Raw genomic sequence first — 14411 nt, 5'->3', positions numbered from 1 at the left:
TTACTCCCTATACACCATATTACGCAAGCACCTATGCCATTGTATTGATTGCCTGTAAAACAGCGGATTGTATTCAAGCCCTTGTGCCTAATACAGAAAGCCTTGTTTAATCCCAAGGCAACATCCTTCAGTTAGCGTTTAATTTCATAAATATTTAAAACCATGGCTGTTTTCTGTCAAATAAGTGTATTCTTTATTCTCATCTTTCAGTATTTAGCCTGGTATGGTAGCTTTATTTGCGGTTCGTCCTCCCAGCACCACAACACCCTGTGTGAGTGAAGGCTGCACTTTACAAATACCCATAAATAAAATAACTAAATAAAAGAAAAAATATAAAGGTGTTTGTCAGGATACAAGCAGTGAAACTCACCATGAAGGCACCCAGATGCCAGATGAGACAGTCCTCTTTAGGCTACCTTGGGCATCAGACGGGCAACGGGAAGTTCTTCCCTTTGGATGGTAAGATCCAGTCTGTGTTAGAGTGAGACGTGTTAACCATCCATAATCTAGTCAGGGCCTTCTAAGGACTCATTGGCTACTACAGGAATTCTGAGGACAATGACGGCGCAATAGTTGCGCCCTTGATTTCAACCCAGGAGAGTGATTTGGACTGTGGCAAGCTAGAAGGCGTTGAGGACCTGAAGACAGCACTATCTAATGCACCTGTGCTGAAGTCACTGACGCCGGCATTTCATTGTACATACTGACATCTCAGATAAAGGAGTTGGAGCAATACTGGCTTAACTTGATGACAAGGGTAGAGTGTGTCTATTGGTCTTTATAAAGCACAAACTGCGTCCTTGGGGACACAACTGGGCATCCTTTGAAAAAGAATGCTAGGAGATACTTCATGCATGTGATCACTTCAGTATTCTGTTTGTCCACTCTCACCACCAAATAATCCTCACATTCATGTTCAGTACACTTTCAAAGGAAACAGAAACTACCTCAAAATGTCTGCAGCATTGTTTTTAATGCCAAGTTATTTAAATGCATTGTAATTAAAATCATGTAACCTCGGACATTCTTGTTATGCTCTAAGTAACACACTGATTGCCGGAACCTTAGTCTGTCTCTGTGTGAACTCTGATCCCTAAAATGACTGCTGGAAATGCTCCATGCCAGACACGCTGGCCAGAGTCTCCATCTTAATGACATAGTAAGGTTCTTCTATTGGTGAGAGGGAATGAGAGGGCTGTTCCAGCTGCTTATGAATGGCACCTAACCCCTTGCTATTGACATTGGTCGTGATAATGCTCTTGGCCAGGGTGTGGCTTTGCAGATGCTGTCTTTTATGGCTTCAAATTCTTCCTGAAACTTCCACATTAAGGCAAATTTCTGATCTTTTCTTACTGATTTAGACCATGAGCAAACTCCCACAATTTGTAGTTAGGCAAAAGAAGACATTACATCATATTTGTAAGCAAGAGGTGGAACATTCCTTATAGTTTCCATTAACTCCTTCTTGGGCATGCGTACCTCCACACTTGTCCCTTACCTAAGTGTACTCCACATCCCACAGTGAAGTTACACTTACTGTACTCAGTGGTCAACCCTTCTCATGTCTTTAGTTTACTAGTTTACTTCATTTGGGCTTCTATGCTTCATTGCCCCCTTGCATAGGCTGGTATGATATGTCATGTTAGGTCGATTTGTAGAGTGCACTAATCACCTGTGATGCTATCCAGGTGCTTAAACAGGTGTGTAGGCATGTGGCCCTTGCAGAGTTATTCAAAGAGCTGGGTCTTCAGCTTCATGCAGAAATCAAGAAGTGAAGAGGAGGCTCTGATGTGCTGTGGGAGGGCATTCCAGTTTTTGGTGTGATGTTGGAGAACAAGCAACCTCCTGATCTGTTTTTGTGGATGCAGTCAGTGTGTGCAAGTGAAAGTGAGGCTGAGCATAGGTATCTAGTAGACTGGTGAAAGCAGTTGTTTAGTGTTGGACCCGGCCTCGTGGCGTGGTCCTACCCCTCCCGCGTGGCGGGCCCCGGACGACATCGGCCCTCCACAGAGCCCCGGGCGGCCCCCTTCCGCCGATCCTGCACGCATCAACACTATCGGTCCGGTTACCACCACGGGCCGCCACACCGGCCTGACTCCATCATGGGCCCATCACATGCGGAGCACGAGGCCTCGCCCGACTCCATCTTGGGACCACCACGTCACGAACACGTGGCCTCGGCCACGGCCCAGGCCCCAGCGAGGCCCCGACATCGAGGCGCCCAGATCTACCCAGGTGGTCGAGTGGCCACTCAACAGATCCCAGAGGAGGGAAGTTTCGATGGGCCTCCAACCCTCCCCGGACGCCTGGTATCGATCGCCCCCGGCATCCATGGGTGCTGGCTCCACCCCCCTGCTGGGTGTCTGGACACCATCTTCCCGGCCCCTCTGGCCCCCAGGCGCGAGGGTCCGGACATCAAAGGACTCCAGTCCTATATCTGGGCCCGCCCCGGAGTAGGACGGCAGTTGTATCCTGGACTGGAAGCCCTGCTGACGCTGTCGCGGCCGACACCAGAAGAACTCTTTTGCCTGTAACCTGAAGAGACCCTGAGAGCCTACTGGCGCTGCCGCGGCCCACCTTTGCCGAACCATCTTGAGAGCCTGCTGGCGCTGCCGCGGCCCACCTTTGCCGAACCATCTTGAGAGCCTGCTGGCGCTGCCGCGGCCCACCTCTGCCGAACCATCTTGAGAGCCTGCTGGCGCCGCCGCGGCCCACCTTTGCCGAACCATCTTGAGAGCCTGCTGGCGCTGCCGCGGCCCACCTCTGCCGAACCATCTTGAGAGCCTGCTGGCGCTGCCGCGGCCCACCTTTGCCGAACCATCTTGAGAGCCTGCTGGCGCTGCCGAGGCCCACCGTTGCCGAATCATCTGGAGAGCCTGCTGGCGCTGCCGCGGCAAGACCTCTCAGAACCCCCGGCTCGAGGATTGAGAGCTGTGCGCAGGGTATCCCTTCATACCCCCCAACCGAGACTGTCCCGCTACCCTGATCCCCTCTTACGAGACTTTACAGACCCCTCGGTCTACTTGTACATATCGCTGAGAACCAGCAGCCTTTACTTCCTGATAAAGCTTACGAACTCGACCTCTGGTGTGGTGTCCATTTGTAGTGTGTGGTTACTCTGCTGTACGATCTTAGGAGAGGGCCCTCACCCAGGAGGCCTCTCAGCAGCGCTCGGCTACTTCTTGACGGAGAGGTGAACCTAGGGGTGGTCAGTCAGACATCTTCTGCCTCCCCCGGGGTCGCCTTTCTAACATTTAGGTGTGCTGGTCTAGTGTTGTTCATAGCTTTGTAGGTGTGGATTAGGAGTTTTATTTGGCTGCATTTGTGGATGGGTAACCAGTGGAGCCCATGAGGTGTGGTGAGATGTGGGTGCATTGAGGGAGAATGAGAATGAGTCTTGCGGCAGAGCTTCGTACAGTCTGAAGTCTCTGTAGGAGTTGCTTGTCGATTCCGGCATAGAGTGTGTTGTCACACTCGAGCCAGCTTGAGATAAGTGCTTGAGTGACAGTACGTCTGGTGTTTGGTGGTGGTGATCACTTGTGGATCTTTAGCAGACAGCACTCACTGAGTTGACTTGTGCTGCCATGTTGAGTTTGTAATCCAGGGTGATCCCCAGATTTCTAGTATGGTCGGTCGATGTTGGTGTGGTTTCTAGGTCTGTTGGTCACCAGGTGTCTTCCCTTGGGGAGGTCTTGTTTGCGAAGACCAACACTTCCTTCCAAGGCCGGACTGAGAGCCAAAAGCACCCCTAGCAAGTTTTGTTGGACCAGCTCCCTCACTGCATAGTCCGTCTCAGGCAGCTTTGTTCGGCTACGCTGAGGCTTGTATTTTTCATTGCTGTTCTATGCTGAAATTACTGTATCCCGTCCAAGCCTTTAATGAGAGCGGCCCAGATAGGTGAAAATTTGCCCCTTAGGTAAAATTTGGCCCCTTTGGTCACCAGCCCACCAGAGAAACGCTCAATGCCCAGTATAGCCAGACCGGCTCTGCTTCCATCTTGTCTGAACTCAGGCATTTGTTTTTCATCCATTCAACTAGAAAGATCATGCTGCTGGTGTAGCTGGTTCTGGTTTTCTTGTACGACAGGAAGAGGATGAGTTGTGTGTCCTTGATGTAGGAGATGATGGTGATTCCTTGGGATCATATGATGTTGGTGAGTAGATTGATGTAGATGTTAAACAGGGTTGGGCTGAGAGACGATCACTGGTGGCTCTGCAGCTCAGGTTCTTGGTCTCCAATGTCATGAGCGGGAGTCTGACTTTCTGAGTTCTTTCTGTAAGTAAAGAGCAGAACTAGCTGATTTCAATCTTGTGTAGTCTTCTGATGAGTGTGAGGGAAACTGTGTTGAATGTTTTGGGGAGGTCGAGGAAGATGAGGGCTGCTATTTCTCTTTGGTCCATGATGGTGCAGATGCCGTCTGTGCCAGCGATGAAGGCTGTTTCAGGATTGAGTTTTTTTCTGAAACCTGACTGAGTGATGTCCAGTAGGATGTGTTGTTTGAGGTGGCTTGTGAGTTTAATGTTGAAGGTGTTGGAACATAAATTAGATTCCAATTCTAACTTATAGGACATTCCAACGCCTTGGACTGGAAGTGGGTAGTCCCGATGTGTACTTTAGTGTTTCCCGACTGGAACCCTCATTATTTCTAGTTAGATAAATTCACATGAATATGCTGAAAACATCCTCTTACAAATGACAGACAAGGGTTGTTGTTTCAAATTTTCAAATCAGGAATTAATAAGCAGAATACAATAAGCATGCCATAACCAAGTTTAACAGCAAAACATATAAATCATATGTACAAAGAAATCTATACAGTTCTAAGTGAAATCCAAAATCAATCTGTCTTCTATGGTGGCGAAAAGGGGGTCTCTCATCTACAGAAATCCACATACTTTTATAGGACTTTAAATGAAGACTTTCATACATTCTGCGGGAGTACATATTTTTTCAGGTATTGCACCAATAGGGATCAAGCTGGTAGAAACATTTTACTACAGAATACATTTAACGATTCTCTCATGATAGTAATAAATTAAGATTTAGGACTGATTTTGTTCTTGGTGGATGGGATAGTGCGTCACAAAATGAGAGATATCCTGTCCACCACATTACTAGTTTGATTATATCCTATGGAACTTGTAATATGGCGGATGGCATATCCGTCACATTTGTGACAGAGTATCCCATTTGCCAAGATCGTAATCAGGCCCTTAGTCATTCTCAGAGCCTTAGCTGAACAGTTGAACAGATACATTCTTTGAACAAGAGCCTTGGCTGGTTAAAAATGTCCTTGATTCAGTACAGTGAGAACATTCTCTGTGAAAACTCTGCTTAGTCATGTGAACACTAGGGACACTTTATGTAAAACCGAAATAAGCAATAGACATCACGTGGTATATTGGGACGTTGAGGCAAGATGGAGGACAGTGTAAACACAACCTAATGTTAGCAGAAGGTCAGTTCGTAATGCTCTATATTGACCGAAATCAACTCCCATAGTGGCCTTCTCTATCACTTTGGTTGGGTAGGGGAGCAGGGAGAATGGGCGGAAGTTGCTTTTTTGGTCCGCCTCACCCCGATATCCTGTGACCTCATTGCTTTGCCTCATCCAGGCTCTGATGTCACAATGCTTCCATTCAACCTGATTTTCTTTCTCTCATTGTTGGGCCTGGTCCAGGGTCTTAGGCCGCGTTGTCGACATTACCCTGAATCCCATTGCACTGCCTCACATAGCCTTTTAGGTCTCATTGCCTCCTGATTCTAATGCAGCTTTACCCTCTGTAATTGTAGTATTTCAGACTACACAGGAAGTAGGTCCAAGTGGATTTATTCATATGAAGAACAGCTTAACAACCACAGGTAGCAGGAGAAGTCCTCACAGCATCAGCAATACAGTAACAGTAATAATATCAAGGGAAAACATTCTAAGTTACACAGAGTATTCCAAATGACATAGAAAGATTCCATATGACATCAAGTCATGGAATACCACACACCTCCCCCCCCTTTAAAAAATAAATAAATAAATAAATAAATAAATAAAATACAAAAAATGCATAAATAACAAAACCCCAAAAACAACAAATAAAACAAAACAAAACCCCAAAGAACAATAATACTACAATAAGTTAAATTCTAATGTAATCTTTATACTTCGAAGGAGCACATTTCACGCGCTCACTGCGTCTCAAGGGAATTTCTTCATTCTCTATATTTGATTGATTATCAATTTCAACACACGGATCAGGTCGAACATCAGAATTAATCACATCATCAGAATTACTTACAACCTCATTCTCTAAATTATCATAAGCCTCATGCGTACCAGAAAAACCTCCTGAATTATGGTATGTCATTAATTTTCCCGGAACTGTAGTTTTCTGAGTGGAAGAAGCAACAAAAGGAGCAACAGAAGACTTGCATAAGGAGACTCTTCTCAAATTCCATATTTTACCTCCTTCCACTCTGATAGCTTTGCTAAAGATTTCAGTGACCTTGACCGGATCAGACCATCTGGAAACCCTCTTGTGAAATAATCCACCCATTTTTACACGAACTAGATCACCAATCTTTACACTGCAAGTATTATACTTCTTTTTGGCCGAATGTTGAATCATTTTCTCCTGGTACTTCCCAATTTTATCCTTTAACTCTTTAAAATCTACCTCATAAGGAGAATTACCTTTTAACCACCAGGGTAAAAGTCGAGAACCTGGTTTCCTCCCTCGTAACAACTCAAAAGGAGACAGACCAGTCACTGAATTGGGAGCCAACCGATAGGTTAACAAAGTGGCCTGAAGAGCTTTTTTCCATTTCAAACCACTCCTTACGGCTAATTGACAAGATTCCTTGATAACCCTGTTGAACCTCTCAACTTGGCCGTTGGCCTGTGGAAAATAATTTGAGGTTCTTTTATGCGTAATTCCACAATTCCTTAGAAAATCTTCAAATTCATCACTTATAAACTGTGGACCATTGTCTGAGATTAGTTCCTCTGGTAAACCTTCCCTAGCAAATATTTCATCAAGAAAATCAATTACCTGCCCTGAAGAAGTTTTCTCAACAATTTTCAATTCGGGCCATTTTGAGAAGTAGTGAACAAGAACTAATGCATACATTTCTTTACCAGATTGGTAACTGAAAGGTCCAATAATGTCAATGGCTAATCTCCGCCACGGGCCATCAGCATACTCAATGGGAGTGATGTCGACAGACAAACCCTTTACAGATTTGTCGCTCAAGGAGCAAGGAGAACAGTTCCTGTCCCAACTATCCACCATGGCATCAACAGAAAGAATGCAATTCAAGCTATTAAGAACTTCTTCTTCTTCAGGTGAAATGTAATTAATTTTTTGACCAGACTTACACACATTACCAAAATGCCCTTTTTTCTTGCATTTGATGCACACTTTGTCCCAAGCAGGACAACCCTTGTAATTGCCAACATGGATCTATAGCATAATATCATACCTCTCTTAACAAAACTCCTATTGTCATTCGCATTTCTTGCATATTCTTTTTTGAAGCTGGGTTTAGTGTTGAAAGCACTCCAAGTGGGATAACTGGTTTGATTTTTAACAATAGCTACTTCAACTTCAGGAACATGTGTTTTCTGATTTTTCCCTCTAATTTCAGAAACAAATATTTCAGAATGTTCTATACCTTTGGCTATATTTACTACTGCAGCTAATGTAGTCTCAGTCCCTAACCAGAGTCTTTCTTGGATCTTTTTACTTTTTGTCCTCATCATGATTTGATCCCTGAGGACTTGCTCATATGATATGGTTTTGAAGGAACAGGTGCAAGCAAGTGAACGTAACGCTGCGACATAATCTTCGATTGTTTCATCAGATTTCTGTTCACGAGAATAGAATTTAAACCTTTCCATCACAGTGTTTATCCTTCTACCAAACCGAATCTTCATCTGTTTAGAAGCTTTATTAAATACATCTAAGTCACCAGCATCCTCCAAAGGTGGTAGATTATCAAATTCCTTTATTCCTGCACCACCGAGACAATGCCTTAAAAGAGCAAGTTTCCTTTTTGCAGAGCAATCCTCTTTTTCTAAGACATCCACATATGCAATAAACATAGGAAACCAAAGGTCCCATTCTATAGGAGGATCACCTGCAACTTGAAGAAAATGGGGTGGTGCTGCAATATTAGACATCTTGGCAATAACAATCAATAACAAGATACAATAGAATACTATTAAAGCAGTATAAATAACTAAGTAAATGAATGTAGAAACAGAAAAGTTTTTATACTTCTTTTTTTTTTTTTTTAAAAGGTGTGCAAATCACCGTGGAGATTTGCAGGAAAGTGTTTCAAGAGGGTGTGCAAATCACCGTGGAGAGTTGCAGCAAAGCGTTTTGAAGATTCGTGAAAACAATTTCCAATTTACACTTTAAATTCAAGAAAACACGAAGCTTTTGCTTCAAACTGCACCAAAATGGCCGCCGTGAGCGTCTAATTGTGCGCGATGACGTGCATGGTGACGCTGGTATCCCAGAATGCAGCGCAAATGGTCGGTGAAGCAAACGAACTCAGGGACGCTCGAGGCTCAAGGTGAGTTCTTGAGTATACTTTTGAAAATAAACAAGCCAGAGAAAAGCGTGCAAGTAGACAAAACTTCGGATTTTAAGAGTGAAAACCGCTCGATAAATGCGGTCGAGTATCAGTAATGAAAGCCAGACATTGGGTGATCAGTAATGAAAGCCAGAAATTGGGTGAGGATAGAGGAAGCGTAGCGTAGTAACAGTCTGAAAAAAGGCTCACCGTCTGAAAGAGGCTCACTTACATTTGAGAAGTACTGCCCAATAAGTCCTTTATGGCTGAAAAATGCGTGAAGGAGCTTCTTAGCGCTGAAAAGGAAGAACTTTCCTTTAATGTCCTTTGCATTTAAAATGAAGAAAACAGGTGAATGCTGTCTTCAGAAATCCACTGCTCCCAACGTCGCCAGTAATTATGTAGTAATTCAGACTACACAGGAAGTAGGTCCAAGTGGATTTATTCATATGAAGAACAGCTTAACAACCACAGGTAGCAGGAGAAGTCCTCACAGCATCAGCAATACAGTAACAGTAATAATATCAAGGGAAAACATTCTAAGTTACACAGAGTATTCCAAATGACATAGAAAGATTCCATATGACATCAAGTCATGGAACCACAGTAATGATATCCCAAACTCGGTCTTCCAAATTAAACTGCTTTATTCATCCAAACGGTTGTCAATAAGCTGTTTGTTGAGAGAGACTTTTCACAACCCTGCACTGACAGAGTTCCCTCCCCCCCCCCCCCCCCCCCCCCGCATTCCACAAGGGGCTGATGGCCTAGCTAGCTGCCTTCATCAGCTAGGTGACGTCACAACATACTAACACAACACTCTCCTTCCTGACCCACCTGGCCCTAATCTCAAATCCTAATTATTCTGTCTCTGAACCTTACTCTCCTGAAGAAGCAACTTGTTTGTCATCCAACGCTGTTTTGAGGAACATCGTCATCACCCTACATTTAATTTGCTGTTTAAGGGAGAGAGCTGTCTCCTAATGAGAGAGGAATGCTGAACCACAGACCAACGGTTGACCCACAGCGCGAAAACATTCCTTTCAGAAGCCCGAGCCTCTGCCAGCGTGACGCCTTTATTACAGGTAACACCTGAGCGCGCTCACTTAATATGCGCGCGCAGGGCCAGCTAATGACGCCCTTCACGGCCTGGTGACGGCCGCGGCGTCTGTGTTTACCTGGGAAACAAAGACATTCACTCCAGGAAGAAGGACTGTGTTTGGTCAGAATGATCTGGGGAACTCCGTGGTCAGAGCGGGGAGGGTCTGCGGATCAGGGGATAACAAGAGGCATGGGGGAGGGAGGGGTGGATTAGCCACACACAGTTAACTGAAAGCAACGAGAAAAGTGAGCACGCTGGTTGTTCAAAGCTACCCTCGCATTTCTGGAGAAAAAAATAATAGAAACATTTAAAAGGGCGGCCTTAAAAAAAAAGTGCACAACAAAGAAAAAAAATTACAGCGTGGAAATGCTAAATAAAACGAGTCATTACACGGTATACAACCGCAAAAACTGCTCCTAATGGAAAATAGTGTTACAGGTGTATTTGCGAATGATGCCATCATAACGTTGTCACGTGACACGGTTTACGCTACAATGCCTCATTCTCATTCAACATTGCTTCATAACACTTTTCGAGCCTCATTTTCTAGGGGCTTCAGTTCTCCTCTGCTGCAAAGGCTAGTGCAAACTCTACCCCCATCAAAGTCCACCCTCTGCCCTTGTCATGGATACACAGCGGCCTGGTGGCCCTGGGCCACGTGTGACACTTTCAGGTCGTCTCAGAATTTCAGCCAACAGCGCTTCGTGAGGGGGGACAATTGAACCTAGAGTTCTAAAGGGAATACGAAGCATCAGTCCCAAGATGCAAAAGGACGTGATTTCGAATTCTAGGACTGGCAGAAAATGTCACCCCTGATAGCACTAGTAGTCTGTGATTCGGTAGTTCAAGAAAACATTGCCCTTTCTAAAAAACTTTTCCCCACCGTGATGACAAAGAAATGTTGACAATGACATTCGTTTCGGCTTTTGCTGTTTCCACAGATATTTGCCACTTGGATGTTACAGGGACCTGGCTGCACACAAGTAACAGCAGAAGAAGCCTTTTTTTTCAATTTTCAAGGATTCTTGTACAGCTGTTGCACGTTGTACCTGCTATTTTTTTGCAGATTTATATAGCGCAAACTCAACCCGAAGGCATTAGAGCGCTTTACATGAGCACCTGTTACGTTACACAAGGACACATTCAGGCACTGGGAGATTAAGTCATGTGCGTGCCCAGAATCACAGGATGGAGGCTCGAACCTTGGTTTCCTAGCTCCAAAGTCGGCACTCTAACCGTGAGACCACATCCTCTTCCCTATGGCTATATAAAGAAGGATATACCCTTGTCACCTGTCCATTAACTGTTCTTTTTGTTAGGAAACCTCGCACCGCTGTTGTCAATGCTGTAATTATGTTGTATATTCGAAAAATTGATGAAAAACATTTCATTGTACAAACCCTACAATAAGGTGTACTATCTAAGGGGGAGTGCAGGTTGTAGAGAGGGGAGCATCTGCACAGGTCCCAAGAAGTTTGGGCCATGGAACTCGGTCCCAGAGAGAACAGGGATGAACCTCACATGAACCATGATTGTGGAGGCTGAGCAGCACATAGCCCAAAGACGGAGCAGTGGGGACTGAAGGGTGAGTAGAAAAGTGTCTGGGGGAGCATGGGTTGGTACAGGGTGTGTAACTGAGGCTCTGAGGGCTTCAAGGAGGGAGGTGTTGGAGTCTCTAGGTGGAGAAGTGTGGGAGCAATGGAGTGTTTCAAGTAAGGGAGCATTCTTCCACAGGGAAGCCAAGCAGGATTCCATAGGAGGACTGCATGGAGTCCAAAATTAATTTGCACACACATTACAGGTGCACTAATGGCAAGAGCAGTGCATGCTTCCCGCACCTCTGACTTACACACAAAGATCTGGAATCATTGGGGCATTACCAGGACAAGCTTCCCATGCCGCTGACTTACACACATAGAGTAGGTATCACTGGGACATCACCAGGACAAGTTTCCCGTGCCCCTGACTTACACACAAAGAGTAGGTATCACTGGGGCATCACCAGGACAACAGCTTTACGCACCCCTGACTTACACACAAAGAGTAGGTATCACTGGGGCATCACCAGGACAAGCTTCACACACCTCTGACTTACACACAAAGATCTGGTATCACTGGGGCATTACCAGGACAAGCTTCCAGTGCCTCTGACTTACACACATAGAGTAGGTATCACTGGGGCATCACCAGGACAAGCTTCCAGTGCCTCTGACTTACACACAAAGAGCATGTATCACTGGGACATCACCAAGACAAGTTTCCCGTGAGCCTGACTTACACACAAAGAGCATGTATCACTGGGGCATCACCAATGCAAGCTTCCTGCACCCATGACTTACACACAAAGAGCAGGTATCACTGGGACATCACCACAACACACTTCCTGTGCCCCTGGCTTACACACAAAGAGCAGGTATCACTGGGACATCACCAAGACAAGTTTCCCGTGCCCCTGACTTACACACAAAGAGTAGGTATCACTGGGGCATCACCAGGACACAAGCTTTACGCACCCCTGACTTACACACAAAGAGTAGGTATCACTGGGGCATCACCAGGACACAAGCTTTACGCACCCCTGACTTACACACAAAGAGTAGGTATCACTGGGGCATCACGAGGACAAGCTTCACACATCCCTGACTTACACACAAAGATCTGGTATCACTGGGGCATCCCCAGGACAAGCTTCACACACCCCTGACTTACACACAAAGATCTGGTATCACTGGGGCATTACCAGGACAAGCTTCCAGTGCCTCTGACTTACACACAAAGAGCATGTATCACTGGGGCATCACCAATGCAAGCTTCCCGTGCCCCTGACTTACACACAAAGAGCCGGTATCACAGGGGCATCACCAGGACAAGCTTCCCGTTCCCATGACTTACACACAAAGAGCAGGTATCACTGGGCATCACCAGTGCAAGCTTCTCGTGCCCCTGACTTACACACAAAGAGCAGGTATCACTGGGCATCACCAATGCAAGCTTCCTGCACCCATGACTTACACACAAAGATCAGGTATCACTGGGGCATCACCATGAAAAGCTTCCCGTGCCCCTGACTTACACACAAAGATCAGGTATCACTGGGGCATCACCATGAAAAGCTTCCCGTGCCCCTGACTTACACACAAAGAGCAGGTATCACTGGGGCATCACCAGGACAAGCTTCACACACCTCTGACTTACACACAAATATCTGGTATCACTGGGGCATTACCAGGACAAGCTTCCAGTGCCCCTGACTTACACCAAAAGAGCAGGTATCACTGGGGCATCACCAATGCAAGCTTCCCGCACCCCTGACTTACACACAAAGAGCAAGTATCACTGGGGCATCACCAGGACAAGCTTCACGCACCCCTGACTTACACACAAAGAGCAGGTATCACTGGGGCATCACAGGGGCAAGTTTCTTGTGCCCCTGACGTACACACAAAGAGCAGGTATCACTGGGGCATCACCAGGACAAGCTTCCCGTGCCCCTGACTTACACACAAAGAGCAAGTAGCAATGGGGCATCACCAGTACAAGCTTTCCGTGCCCCTGACTTACACACAAAGCGCAGGTATCACTGGGGCATCACCAGGACAAGCTTCCTGCACCCTTTACTTACATAGAAAGAGCAGGTATCACTGGGCATCAGCAGAACAAGCTTCCCACGTCCCTGACGTACACAGAAAGATCAGGTATCACTGGGCATCATCAGAACAAGTTTCCGGTGCCCCTGACTTACACACAAAGAGCATGTATCACTGGGGCATCACCAATGCAAGCTTCCCACACCTCTGACTTACACACAAAGAGCAAGTATCACTGGGGCATCACCAGGACAAGCTTCCCGTTCCCATGATTTACACACAAAGAGCAGGTGTAACTGGGACATCACCAGGGTGATGTCCCAGTTACACCTGCTCTTTGTGTGTAAGTCAGGGCCATAGGAAGCGTGTCCTGGTCCAGGACACGCTTCCTATGGCCCTGACTTACACACAAATTGCAGGTATCACTGGGCATCACCAGGACAAGCTTTCTGAGCCCCTGACTTACACACAAAGAGCAGGTATCACTGGGGAATCACCAGGACATGGTTCCCTCGCCCCTGACTTACAAAGAAAGAGCAGGTATCACTTGGGCATCACCAGGACAAGCTTCCCGCGCCCCTGTCTTACACACAAAGACCAGGTATCACTGGGGTATAACCAGGACAGGCTTCCCGTGCCCCTGACTTACAAAGAAAGAGCAGGTATTACTGGGGCATCACCAGGGGGGGTTTGGCCTGTTGCTGATGGAGTGAGCAGCACTGCTTGTGAGCTCCCGCTGGCCGGCTGTCATCAGCGGACATCCTGACGCCCTACATAGGGCCAGAAGCCCTGCAGCGCATCCCCATAATGATCAGGGAAGCAGGGATGCACCAGAGGTGAAATGAGCCTCTCCTGTGGCCCCGGACCGCCGAAAAATAGACGAGGTGAGTGCGATTGGGCCGTTGGCCAAGATGGCGGCGCCAGGCAGGCGCTGACAAGCCCAGATTGAGCATCAAGCACTGATTGCCAGCGCAAAGCTGAAGGTGATAGTCTATCTGGACCCCGCGGAACATGGAGACTGCTGCCCTGAAAGTGAGTCGAGGGAGATCCCAGTGATGCCTTGGAAGGGGGTGGAAGGGCAGGATCGCTAGTGGGCCCTGGGTGTTGAACTAACTTGAGGAGGCACGCCTTCCATGACAGAGGGGCTTGGG

This window comes from Lissotriton helveticus, chromosome 3_2, assembly GCF_964261635.1.
Source record: "Lissotriton helveticus chromosome 3_2, aLisHel1.1, whole genome shotgun sequence".
In the NCBI taxonomy this organism is placed as follows: Eukaryota; Metazoa; Chordata; class Amphibia; order Caudata; family Salamandridae; genus Lissotriton; species Lissotriton helveticus.
This window is presented reverse-complemented; position numbering follows the sequence as displayed.